Source organism: Myiozetetes cayanensis, unplaced genomic scaffold, assembly GCF_022539395.1.
Source record: "Myiozetetes cayanensis isolate MyiCay16 unplaced genomic scaffold, myiCay2020 scf5-8, whole genome shotgun sequence".
Lineage (NCBI taxonomy): Eukaryota > Metazoa > Chordata > Aves > Passeriformes > Tyrannidae > Myiozetetes > Myiozetetes cayanensis.
In genome coordinates this window covers 39,964,965-39,978,081 of record NW_026087742.1, presented here as the reverse complement: position 1 = coordinate 39,978,081, position 13,117 = coordinate 39,964,965, and the positions used below count along the sequence as shown (strand labels likewise).

The 13,117-nt window shown below is 40.2% G+C and overlaps 1 pseudogene; it reads left to right on the top strand.

Moving 5' to 3' along the window:
• The first annotated feature begins 6,067 nt into the window (after positions 1-6,067).
• LOC126648722 (stromelysin-1-like) lies at positions 6,068-13,117 on the top strand (annotated as a pseudogene).

Here is a 13,117-nt window from a genome sequence, read left to right as displayed (position 1 = left end):
AAATATTAAGTGATGGTGCAGGGATATATTTGTACCAGAAATGGTTTTACATGTTCCTTAGTTCTAAGCAGTGTTATTCAGCTGTGACTGTGCATCTGAGTCTGAAATGGTGGCCTTTGACAAACCTAATTTAAAACCTTAAAACGTAAAACCTAATGTACAGTTTTAATTTATTTTGTTCTCCAACTATTTATTAATCAAGTTGTTTTTGAGTAATAAAGTATTTTGCTCAAGTATAGCAGTGTTCTTTGCGTTCTGTTTCAGTCCACTGGAGACAAGGCACCTGCTATAATCACACACAAGCCTGAACAGCACCATCACCGTTTTTAATAGGGCTCAGTGTCCATGGAGGGAAAGTTAAAGTGAAGCAGAAGTAGGAGGGCAGTTCTGGCAGACAATAAGAAATTACTCAGGGGACAGAGGAGGGAAACAAAAACACTCAGGAGCAATGTGGGGGAGGCATAAAAGGCAAGAGGAGATCCTACACAGCAGTGTGTGAAGGGAGAGACTGGAGCCTGGGACTCACCTGCCATGACCACACAGCAAAGGAGCAGAGCAGTCAGGGCAGGGATGGAGACAGGTGCGTGCTAGTAGATGGGAGCATGGCAGTGGGCTGAGAGGACCAGTGCCCCAGTGCTGCTGTGGGTGGGCTTGGTGAGTAGAATCATTGGTACAGCAGAACATGAGCCACCAGAGAGAAGGGTAAGTGTCCAGTTTGGGGATGGAGGTAGAATGAAGGAAGATTGGGAACTAACAGAAATAGGATCACAGGGTCACAGGGAGTCAGTGGATTAGCCCTGCTGTGCTGTGACCATTGTGGCTTGGGAATGGAGTCAGGTCTGGCAGTCCACCTTGCAATGCTGGATAAGAAAGTACTAACAAGAACTACTTCCCAGAGCAAACAAGCCAAATGATAAGAAAATCCCAGAATTTTCATGTAAAAACCACAGATGAATCCTCCAGAGGATGCGTGGTGAGACACAGAGAAAAGCACATTTGCTTTCTCTGTGCACCTTATTTGGTTCCCCCTCACAGGGCAATAGCTCAGTGACCTTAAACACCCCTTGGGGTATAAGAAAACTTGGCTGAAGGCCATCCTATCTTTGAAGGGATTGAATCTTATCTCTCACAACACTGATGATGTTGATGCATTATCCTCTTTCTCTGGCAGCATCAGCAAAGGTAAAAAGAGAGGATGGGAATGGCTGATAAGGACAGTATTCAGTTAACACAGCTCAAACCCCATTAGGCAGAGGTGGGATTTGCTCCTGGTCTTCTGCACAGGGTAGATCCCTCAAAGATCTGGTCAAAACACATATTAGCACCTGTTGCACCATCCATTGGGGCCAGAGGAAGCCATGTGTCTCCCAGTGTACACACAGACCCACTGTCCCACTGTGCTAGCAGACAAGACCAAAGGGTGGCAGAGACGCCTTTGAATGGGGCTTTGAGATACCTGGTGTAGTGGAAGGAGTCCTTGCCAAAGACAGGGGGTTTGGAACTAGATGATCTTTAAAGTCCTTTCCAACACAATTTGTTCTATGTTTCTTTAATCTTGGAATATCTCTTCTCTGCCGTGTTCTCCTCCTCATGCATGCTTTGTGCTGTGCTAGATTCACTCTGAGCACCTCTAAATGCAAGGTCTAAAATGAACATAAGTTAGAAGTGGTTTAAAAGTCAAGTAGGGACTGAACAGCTCAGCATTGCCACAAGGGCAGTGGTGCATCACTGTGAAGTCATGGACTGACAAGTGAGTGAGTTTACTTGGCAGCAGTCCAGGCAGGGCAGAAACACAGGAAAACTGGTGTTGCCCCAGCATCTCCCAATGTCTTTCTCAATAGCTTGTGCTGTGTACACAGCCTATCCTGAAGAAATATCAGTTCAAGGACTTCAGATGACTCCAGGGTTAGGCAGGGTGCTTGTGAGTACTGTTTGTATATAAATAATGGGTTTTATCCCCTTTGTTTATAAAAATACCTACATGCTTCGATATCCTAAATAGATGCCACCTTATATGTGAGGGCTACCTTCAGAAATCAGGCCTTTAGGATCTGGTTGTTGGTTGAGACTGGAAAGTGGTAAAGAAAGAACAAAAAAGAGTGTTTCAGCAACAGTGAAGCAGAACACTGTTGATGTTTACAAGGACTCCCATTATATTAACATATTTCTTTTATTTATGGTTGGTACAGTTTTTTTAGTTATGACCTCAAGTAAACAGCAAAATTAAAATATTCCCTCCACCTCTGGGTATTAATTAGCTTAAACTCCCAGTATCTGAAAAATGAGTGATACTTATTTTGATGTGAAGGAAAGTCTAGAAAGTGTAGCCTGGAGGATAAATGGAAGACAATATGGCATGGATTTCACCAGGGCAAGTGGACTGGTGAGACATGTTAATCATAGAATTTCCATCTGTATTTCTATTTTCTTAATGCCTTAAATTTTGAAATGAAAGAATGTTACTTTTGGTTTGGGAAAAGCAACAAAATTCCTGGCAAATGTAAAACATAATTCAAATGAGATTGCAAACAGGAATGCTGGAGCTGCCTGTCTACACTTAGTGGGCAAGAGATTTCTTGTAACCATGATTTTCTTATAACTCACAAATGATTGCTGGAATCTTGGGTACCAGAAGGGGAAATTTGTCCATAAATGTTATTTCAAGTACTTATCCCCTGTGAATATGAACTTCCACTGAAGCCTGAGGCCAGGCATGTAAAAAAATAGACAAACAAAATAATCTGTTACGTCTGAAATTATTGACAGCACAATTGTTGTCCTAGACCCAATCTCTTGCACATGAAATTTCAGGCAAAAATGCCTTAATGACTTCACCAACAAAGAGCAATGATGACCTGTGTACAAGCTGACTGGAACCAGGGAAGCTCCCTCAGTGAATCAGCATTACCATGCTGAAGACTGTTATATAAAAGCCAGAAGTAGGTCATACACTCATCTTTGTCAGCAATACATGTTTCTGAGGCTAGGTTTGTGCTGCCAGGTCTGAGGGTTTGCAGCACCGCCAGGAAGGAGGTCTCAAAGGCACTGAGTTAAGCAATGCTCATGGCAGCACAGATTTGCAGCTCAGAAGCTTCCTGTGCCCAGAACTGCTCTCCCAAGTTTTGACCAGGTATCCTGTGCTGCTACCAGAGTCCAGCCTGGCCAGGACACTGAGGGTACATAAGTCAGCAGAGTGGGGCAGTTTCAAGCTCTGCATAGTTAAGTTTTTGGCTTTGCTGAACAATCCAACTTAATTACGTCCTGTTGAGGCTCTTTGACATGCTCTTTTGCTTTTCTCTATACTACAGTATGCATTTGTTCTAAAGTGTATAAAATGTTCATTATCAATAACCTTGCCAAAAAAGGAGCAACTTCTAACACTTCTTGACAGTGTTACATTTCTTTCTTTGTTACGTCTATCAGGGGCTGGGGCTATGGGAATGCATCCAAGGCAAAAGGTTGACTCCAGAAGAGTGGGAGAAAAGGGCAATCTTAGAAGCTCACTAAGGCACTTTTACAGGTTGAAAAGAGGAGAACATAACAATTTTCATACTAACTTCTTTAACCCAATCCAATAGATTGTCATTATATATTGTACTACTTATTGATAAAGCCACCTCAAAGGATAACATCAAAGATCTCTGTGGTTATATAGTTTCCTTCATAAAGCATATTCTAGGTTATGGATCTCTGGAGGACAGTGGTGAATAGTATCAAGAAAAACGAGAAAGAAGTTGACAGAGTAGCAAAAGTATGTGGTTGAGAAGGCTGATAATCATAAAGCTAAATACATTTTGTCAGCAGCTTCCTAGATGGTTTTGATGGCTTCTAAAGGCCCTCTCATTAGTGAGAAAGATAAGCGAGGAAAATTTATCAAGTACTGCCAGCTGAAGAGCTGCTCCTTTCTTCTAGTGCACATGGAGATAATATGGGAAGAGAAAAAATGTTGGAAGGCTATAGTGGGGCTGTAAGTCCCAGAAGTTATTTCTGCAGAGAAGTATTGTGGGTGTGTAAACTGCACAGAACTCTACACACAATATTTAGATTCCTCTCACCCACTCAGAGACACCTCACATAACTACGTGAGTGGAGTCATCAAACAGCTCCCTCAGGGAATCACTTCCCCTTGGCTCAGCTGCTCCATTTTTGGGCCCTTTCTGGAGCCTGTCCACCTCCTTCCAGGGCTAGGAAGAGGGTCTCTACCCTAAGGGGAATGTTTCGGTTAGGTATCTGCTCTTAGGATACGAGTTGTCAGTGACCAGAGAGCCCCTGCAGAGTCCCACCGGCTGTGCCAGGGACTGCTCTTGTTTCAGCTGCCCAGACCTGCAGTCCCTGATGTCCCGCCTGTGGATAGCCACAGGCACCCTGTGCTCTGGGGATCCTTCTGGTAACAACACAGTTCTCTTCAGTAGGAAATAATTTTAGCAAATACCTCCAGCGTATTATAACCTCTCCTTTCACAACTCTGTGAAAGGGGGTTTATTTCTCGGCACATGCAACTTCCCACCTTCCCTGAAGTGCTGCAGGTATACCCTAAATCCTGTGTAAGCCCTACAAAGAAGTCTCAGATGCACAGGACTACCTTCAGTGGCAGTAGACATCTCTTTTCAGGATTCCCAGGGACTTCACCATCACCACTGCTTTGTCCTCATTTGTGGCAGTGCATGGAGGGTGACTTGACTGGGCGTGGAAAAGTGGACCCAGTGCTGGAGTAGACTTGTTGAATCTCAGTTCTCATCACCAGTGACAGACACGGACAACAGAGGAACCTCTCCTTTGACTATGACAGCCATCAGACAGTTTGATCCAGAAAACTTCGGTGCTTTATTACTGACAATGAAGGAATGGGACTGCAAACACACACGATTCCACTTTTGGGATTCTCCACAGATCTCTCTCTGTGTTCCCCTTTTATTAACCTCCTCGGGTAAGGAGTACCCAGTACTGCCATTCAGTTAACTAGAATTACCAGGATTTTGCTGACCTGGTTTTTTTATTTCACACATTCACACACTACCATTCTGTGATTGTTTTCAATCACAGTATAAACCACGCATGCTATCATGCAAACCACTAAGCAGTTTTCCACTTTGAGATCACAGCACTCTCCATGACTAAACACCAGTCAAGGCTGACCCTCCTTTTTGGTTCTAGTTAAATGAATGCAGGTGCAGGCTGGCTCAGCTTGTTCCCACACTTTATAAAAGCTTATAGTAAGTATAAAAGGAGACTGTGAAATACAAAGTGATTGGGCAATTCTCTGAGAACTCTGGAAAAACTGCTGAATAAAAGTAGCATGAAAACATTTTGGCTCAATTTTTATACTTTTTACATATGCTGGGAGGTTTTTTCACATTCCATTCCACGTTTTCCTCCAGATAAAAGGAAGTTTCATCCATCTGATAACCATATTAAAGAAAAATTGCATAAACGAAGCACTGTTTCATCAAACAGGGAGTTATAGCACTGCCAGGATTATATCAAAGGGAAAGATGGTAGCAGTATAATAGCCTCCAAAAGTACATGCTCCTGTACAAACAATTGCAGACAAAACAAAATGAAACAAAAAATGCAGCCCCACCCCCAAATAATTAAAAAACCAAACAACAACCAACAACAACAATAAACACCTAGAAGACAAATTTTCTGCTTGTTCTGTAACCTTCTGTGAATGTTTATCCTTTTAGATAGTTCAACAACTCTTTTGAAAAAATACTAACTTTGAATGGGAAACATTCAAGAGATATGCTTTAAGTTTTGGAGACTAAGACTAGATTTTAAAAACTAAAAGTTTAATACGTTTATTAAAATGAACTACAGGTCTATTTTCTTCTCATTAATTATATTTCCATGTGGCAAAAGCTGCACAAGGGTGGAACCGGATGAAAGACAGTACCAGTCTCTTTTATGGTAAAACACTTGTTTTGCATGTTCTGTTGCTAACTAGATATTGTGAGGATCAATGTGTCAGGGAAAGCTTTACACAGCAAAAAAGTATTATAGAAAGGTGAAGTAGGTGTGTGGCAGACTACAAAAAAGACTTCTCTAAAGGTTAAGGGAACTGAAAATGGAGAAGCTCCCATTTCTTGTGTTATTATGTGCAGCACTTTCTTGTGTTTTTCCTGCAGATACATGACAGAAGAAGGAAGACATGCAACTTATCCAGGTGAGGAAGGCAGACCTCTGGAAAATTTTTAGCAACTGTTGAGCATCCATTGCAGTCTCTGATAGTAAACAGTGGCTGAGGAGCTTGCAGAATAAATAATGTGATTGAATAGTTCTCAAATGGTGGGGGGTGGGGGAAAATGGGGGTGGTATAATCATGATGACAAAGGCTTCTTTAATCCCAACTCATCTTGCTTTATTTTTTTTTAGAGAACAATTAAACCCAATGATTTATTCACTTGCCTGTTAATTCTACAAACGATTAAATTCCTGAGTCAGTCTAGATTTGTTTTGCAGTTCAGGTGGATATGTGGTTATTTATGTGATTTGTGGTATTATAAAACATAGGCCTTCATAAAATAAGTTAGGGTTTTTATGAATTATTGCTGTCAAAAATGTGGGGAAATTGGATAATACTGATGAAACTTTATATTCAGTCATGTATTCCAAACTGCCTCTTTTAGAGTACTCTGGGTAACCCCAGGGACAGGGTGAGTGGAGGACATTTTATCAGAAAATTCTAGACAAATACTAATTTTAAATGTATTTTGAGTTAACTGCAAAAGTGATAATATAATGCAAAAAACTATCATTAAGAGAAAAAATATTCATATAGGCTTTAACAAAGTCAATTGTTAAAGCCATAGAACAGAAAAAAAAAATGTAGCAGAGGCACATGACTAATTTGGAAAAGTAATAGCCCAGAGACCAAAAAAGCTAAAAGAAATGCAGGAATTCTTTGGACTGGAGGTGATGGGAATACCAGATTCTGGCACTTTGGACTTGGCATAGAAACCTCACTGTGGATTCCCTGACGTAGCTGGGCTCTCCACCTTTGCAGGAGAACCAAAATGGGCAAAACAAGTTCTGACATACAGGTAATTACAGTGGAATTCTTCATGTCAAGACAGCATACTCCACAGTGCAAGTGGTAAAAACACAGTTGGTATTCTATCTTATATTTTGAAGGATATTAAACTACAAACCAGACCTGTATCCAGCAGATGTCAATGCAGGGATCAAGAAAGCATTAAGCGTTTGGAGCAGTGTGACTCCACTGAAATTCAAAATAGGACTCCACTGAAATTCATCAAAAAGGATAGAGGTGAATGCAGACATAATGATCCCCTTTGCAGCCAGAGGTGAAACTCCAGGCAACCATTATGAGTTACTGCCAGTTTACTGCCTGTCTGGAGCAGTTGACTTGAAATGCTAATGATTTCTTCCCATAGATAGCACGTGAGAAGTTCAGAGTCAGGTTGAACAAGCAGACAGAAAACACAGTTCTTGCTCAAGGTGTTATGGCTATAATTCTTGACAATCTTTGGGGGAGGGTGTAGAGGTAGATGAGGAGAAGGAAAGGGGAAATAAATGTAAGGAGCTGCCTGTAGTTCACTGGATCTATACCTAGCATAGTCTGCCCAGTGCGTGAATGAACACCCTGTCAGCTCTGTATGGAACTTGCTCCTCAGATCACAATGACTTCATCCCCTTTGATGGCCCTGGATGGTCCCTTGCTCTTGCCTATACACTCAGCAGGGACATTGGTGGAGATGCTCACTCTGATGAGGGTGAAACCTGGACCAAAAGCATAGAGGGTAGGAACTTAAGTTCTCCAAGCCCTTGTTGAAGCAAGTTGCACATGAAATCAAGGGTGCAGTGTCTGTCTCTTCTCTTCCTAAGAAGTGCTTAAATTGCTGCTGATTTGGGGAAACATTGTTCTATGGTTTCCATAGCTATAAAAGGTCACTGAGCCTTCGGGTTAAAAAAGTTGCATTGGATGGAGAATTATTTGGGAGGGGGCCCCTTTCTCTCCACTCCTCCAACTTGTTATATAACTTGCACTGGCCCAGCGTCCTTCTCCCACACTGACTGGTACAAGATCTGCAGTTTGTTTCTTTGTACTCTGCTATAATGATCTCATTATTTTTCTTTCTGACCAGAATTTCATCTCTAACTGAATTTCCCACGAGAGCTTCACTTGCTTAGGCAAGCAGTTCTGAAAGCTTCTGAACTACCTTATACCCTTTGATGTTATTCAGAAGAAATAAAAACACACAGGTCTCCTATTATATGTTTTGTTTGTTGTTTTAGGTACAAACCTGTTTTATGTTGCTGCCCATGAGTTTGGCCATTCACTGGGACTCTTCCATTTCAAAGACCTCAATGCTTTGATATATCCAGTTTACAGGAAATTTGGCCCTTCAGTACTCCCTCTTCATTAGGATGATATTACTGGCATTCAGTACCTCTATGGTAACTCACAGTTATTGACTAACTAGTGATTATAATTTCAAAGACTTCAGAATACCTTATAGTGACATTTCTGTGTACTAGGTATACTTCAGTGAATTCTCAGTATAATTTCTTCCATAAACTGCTTCTTTTAGGACCATCTTCTAACACATACAATGATCAAAGGGAATCTACTGAGATAAAAGACACAACTGAGCCAAAAGATCCTGCACTGCCAAACACCTGTGGCCCCAATTTAACTTTTGATGCTGTCACCACTTTCCATGGAGAAACAATGTTTTTTAAAGACAAGTAAATCAGCTTCTAGTAGTAAAATAGCTGGGTATCATTTTTTAAATGATGCCCCACAGCATGGGAAAAAACCTTTACCCAGAATATCAGCCATTCCAGACAGGAAGGCAAGACAGGGAATCAGGAGAAGAGATAGAAAACAAAGAGGCTGGTGGAAAAATCAAGAGAGAGAAGGATAAGGAGGAAGGTGACCTTTCAAACAGGGCATGCAGTGAAAAGGGCGGGGAAAGATGGCTCCTGTGCAAACGGGCTTTAAGCAAGTCACAGGTGTTTGTCATCTGGGAGAGTTCAGCTTTGGCAAAACACAGTTCCAGCTGTGGGACACCTGACACCTTCATTGCTGTCCTTGCTTTGAGAGAGCTGAGAGTTTACCAGTCCTGACACAATACCTGCATGAAGAATCTCTGTGGTGGTGATTTAGCCTAATAATAAAAAGACAGGATAATAGATTCAGTGCTAAACTCAGACAAAGTGTCCCTCTCCAGGGCATGGCATCCCACGGTCTGAAGGAGAAGGGTAAAGGAGCTGATTCCCCTCCTTTTCATGTGATAGGGCTGTGCTTCTGCTCCTCCAGACACTCCCTAAAAATCAACATTGAAGTGAGTTCTGACCTCAGAGTTTTGAGTCCACAAAGCCAGTAAAATGTTACTTTGCAGAAGAGCCTCACACGCACTGACTGTTTCTCTAAACTGGTGCTGATAATCCCAGAGTAGACTTCATTCCCAAAGTCTTACCCCATACCAGCCATGTGATTCCAGGTCTCTCTAAGCTCTATTCTGCGTAAGGGAAAATAAATGTTTTGACCAAACAGTTCCTCCAACCTATTTTAGATATCTGGATCAAGATGAGAGCAATCCCACCACGGAATTAATTTTCTTTACATTAAAATTAGGGGATCTTAATATGACTAACTCAGGTTACATAGTTGGGTTTAGTGAGATAAATACTGCCCTCATTGCCATGATGTCGTTTCATGCATTAGTCTGAACACCTAATTTTATTTAAAACCTATTCTATATTTATGTAAGAAATATTTGGCGTAAACATCCTGCAGTCAGAACAGCTGATTTTAATTTAATGTCTTCATTCTGACCACGGCTGCCACCTGGTGTTGATGCTGCATATGAAATTCCTGAAAAAGATTAAACCATCATTTTTAAAAGTAAAATGTTGTCTTTTTATTTTCCCATGTTGTCTTCCAAGTAGTCTTGAGAGTTTGTCTGGCTTAAAAACTACTTAAGCTCTTTCTGTAGGGTCCAACAAGCTTGAATTTAGTCTAAAAATTGGTGTGTTTCAATCACAGAGATAACCAAAATATTATCTAAGATAAAGAACATGTACCTTATTTTCTAATATCCATACAGAAAAGTTTGCCTGCCAAAATAAATGTCATGACCTTTTTTTTTTTGTTTTGGGGGGAAATTGTCTATTGAATTTAAAAATGATACCACGTGCTTCTTCCAAACTTGTGGGAAACCAGTATAAATATGAAGGAAGACTGACGTTTCAGTTTTCACAAAAAGTGATGAGGAGAACTATTGAGTTTTTTTGGACTCTAGAACTAATATGTAGAATGTTTTCAAGTAACCATTATTTTACCTTTACATTTTTCCATTAAGAGATTAGCTTTCATGAAAGGGATTGTGTCATTCCCAGAAGGAGATTCTGATAATATGTTGTCATCAACTTTTCTTAATAGGGAATTAATTCTGGGTTTTGAAGGGAGATATCATACTTCTTGGATACCCCAAAAAAACTCTACACCCTGGGCTCTTCAAAGGTTCTTACCAAATTCAAAACGGAAATGAGGGGAAAACATATTGCTTCATAGTGGACAAATTTTGGAGGTAATATTTCCTGTGCTACTTTCCTAAACAGAAGCAAACATGATCACATGATCAATATCCTGTCATGATTTAGGATGCATTAGTCACACACTTGGTAATCTCTTTCAGTGTCACCAGTCCACTGGTTATGGAAAAAATATTTGAAAGTGAGGTGAAACTGTGCTTTTAGCTTTCCTTTCAATTGATTTAACTATTTAATATTTTATTTATTTATTTATTTATTTTCATTTATCTGCCTTGGGGAAAAAAAGCCATCCTACAGCTCCATAAATCATCTCAGGAAATCAGTCAGAACCTCACCATTTATATAGAAATGTTTCTGTAGAGTAAGAAGGAGAATCCCACCCCTTTTCTAGAACAGATAGTTTCATAAAGTTGTTGATAAATGCTATGTACTGCAAAGAATTATCTGCTGTGTATGGTTATTATTTTCTCTTTCCAGTTCAGTCCCTACTCTTCAGGTTTTCTTACAGGACATGGATTTCTAACAGCCAAAAGAGTTACTCCTGTAATGAAAGCACTAAATAACCATAACTTTTGTAGATGAACAACAAAACTTCTGTCTTGACTGTCACCACAATGCCCAAGTCATTGTGCATACAGAGATCACCCTAAAGTAACTACTCAGACACATATTTGCAGTTTAAGCAGAAAATCAGACTTCCACATTTTAAGTCAAACTCTGGTAGTTTGAATGATTTCAGATGAGATGCTTGATCATTAAATCTCTTGCTGAACAAAGTTATCAACTTTGAAGTTGAACTATCAACAAAGAAGGGAAAGACTTTCAGAAGGCTTCTTATTCCACCATTAATAGAAAAAATGGACTTTACTAAAAATGTAATAGCTTGCTGTACTTAGGTAAAATGACTTAAAATAACATAACTTCAGAAAAAAAAAAACCCAGATGTTTTCCTGATAAACATTTCTTACAGAAACATGACAGGAAAGCAATTTTTTTATGATCTATTTCTCCTTTAGGCATAGTCTCTTAGAAAAAAAAAAGATATTAAGCAGATTTACAACTATGGTTCTAATATTAATTGTTCTTAGATGCATCTTGAGGTGCAGTAAAAAGAAGCAATTCTTCCAGTGCAGGTAATAGAGTAATAATTATTTATGGCAAATAAATAATTATGTCTCTTCTCGATGGTACCTAAATGATACTGAAAATCTTTAATGAACGCAGTTACCTGTTGATAGGTAGAAGGCAATGAGGTGAGATTATTTATTCATGAGTTGTTTGCAGTTTTCATTGACTCCAGGTTGTTTATCATTTTTCTCAGTTACGACAAAAGAAGTCAGTCTATGGACAGAAAGTCATTACTCCTAAGAGATGCATTTCTAGGAATTAATGGGAAGACTGATGCTGTTTTTCAACATGAAAGTGAGTAACTATTCTTAATAAAATCTGTATGAAATGCTCACTCATAAGGCTAAGAGAGCCTGGGCAGAGAAAGACACTTCTAAATGATGCTCAGATCTCTCAAGGTGACCAGTAAGACCATGAAAATCACATAATGCTCCCATACTTCACTTCACCCCTTTGAAAAATAATGATGGTATACCTTTGGTGACAGCCTTCAGAAGGCCGTCTCTGAGGGACAGATATATCTGTATTTATGTTGATGTGCACATCACAGCATGAAGAGCACTACCCAAGACAGTAATGCCTCAACAACATAAGGTTTACCTGCTGTGAGCAAGGCTATCACAGCCTGGCCCTCTGCCATAAAATAGGACCACTTTGAGTCCCAGTTGGCACTAACTTCTTCTGCATGAGGATGAATATTACTTACACAGGAAGATGCTTGACTAGATTCAAGGATACATCCAGACTGCCAAATGTCACAGATTCCCACTGATCTCCTAGCTCCTCATCTGCTCCTCATCAAAACCCATGCACGCTAACTGTTTCATAGCAAATCGTGCAATTGATAGCATCTTCCTCCAAAACAAGTCTCACACCTGGTGCTGGGGGTCCTTAGCTACAGATCTCACTCCCAGAGGGCAGTGTGGGCATGACTACCCCAGGCTGAACCTCTTCTTCCCATCAAGCAGCACCCATTAAGCTAGTACTTACTCCACACTGGACTGTGCAATACCTACCCACAGGTGGCTAGAAATGCACTCCTCTGGGTGGTTTCAACACAGCTAATGTGTAACAGCAGATATTTTAAACCGAAGAAACACTCAAGATACATTTTTTGTATTGTCATCTTGTGGGATTCAGTACATTATGCAGTGTGTGCATGGCTGGTTTGCCATGGAAGGTGTCCCAGTGCTGCTGTACAATGTTTTGCAGAGGTTACATCTGGGAGCAGATGCTCTTGGAAGCATAACTGTATCCAAAGGTTACTTTGAGGTCTTTCTGGATGTTGTTAAATCATACTAATCTTTACATCTGAAATTTCATAATTCATCTGGTTTGATTGCTGTGGGTTGCTTTTTTTTCTAAACTTCCTTTATTTCTTCTGTGGAAGAAACTATTTGAATTTGACGTTGATAAGAAGACAGTTACATGCTTCTTAAAGACAGACTTCTGGTTTCCGTGTTAA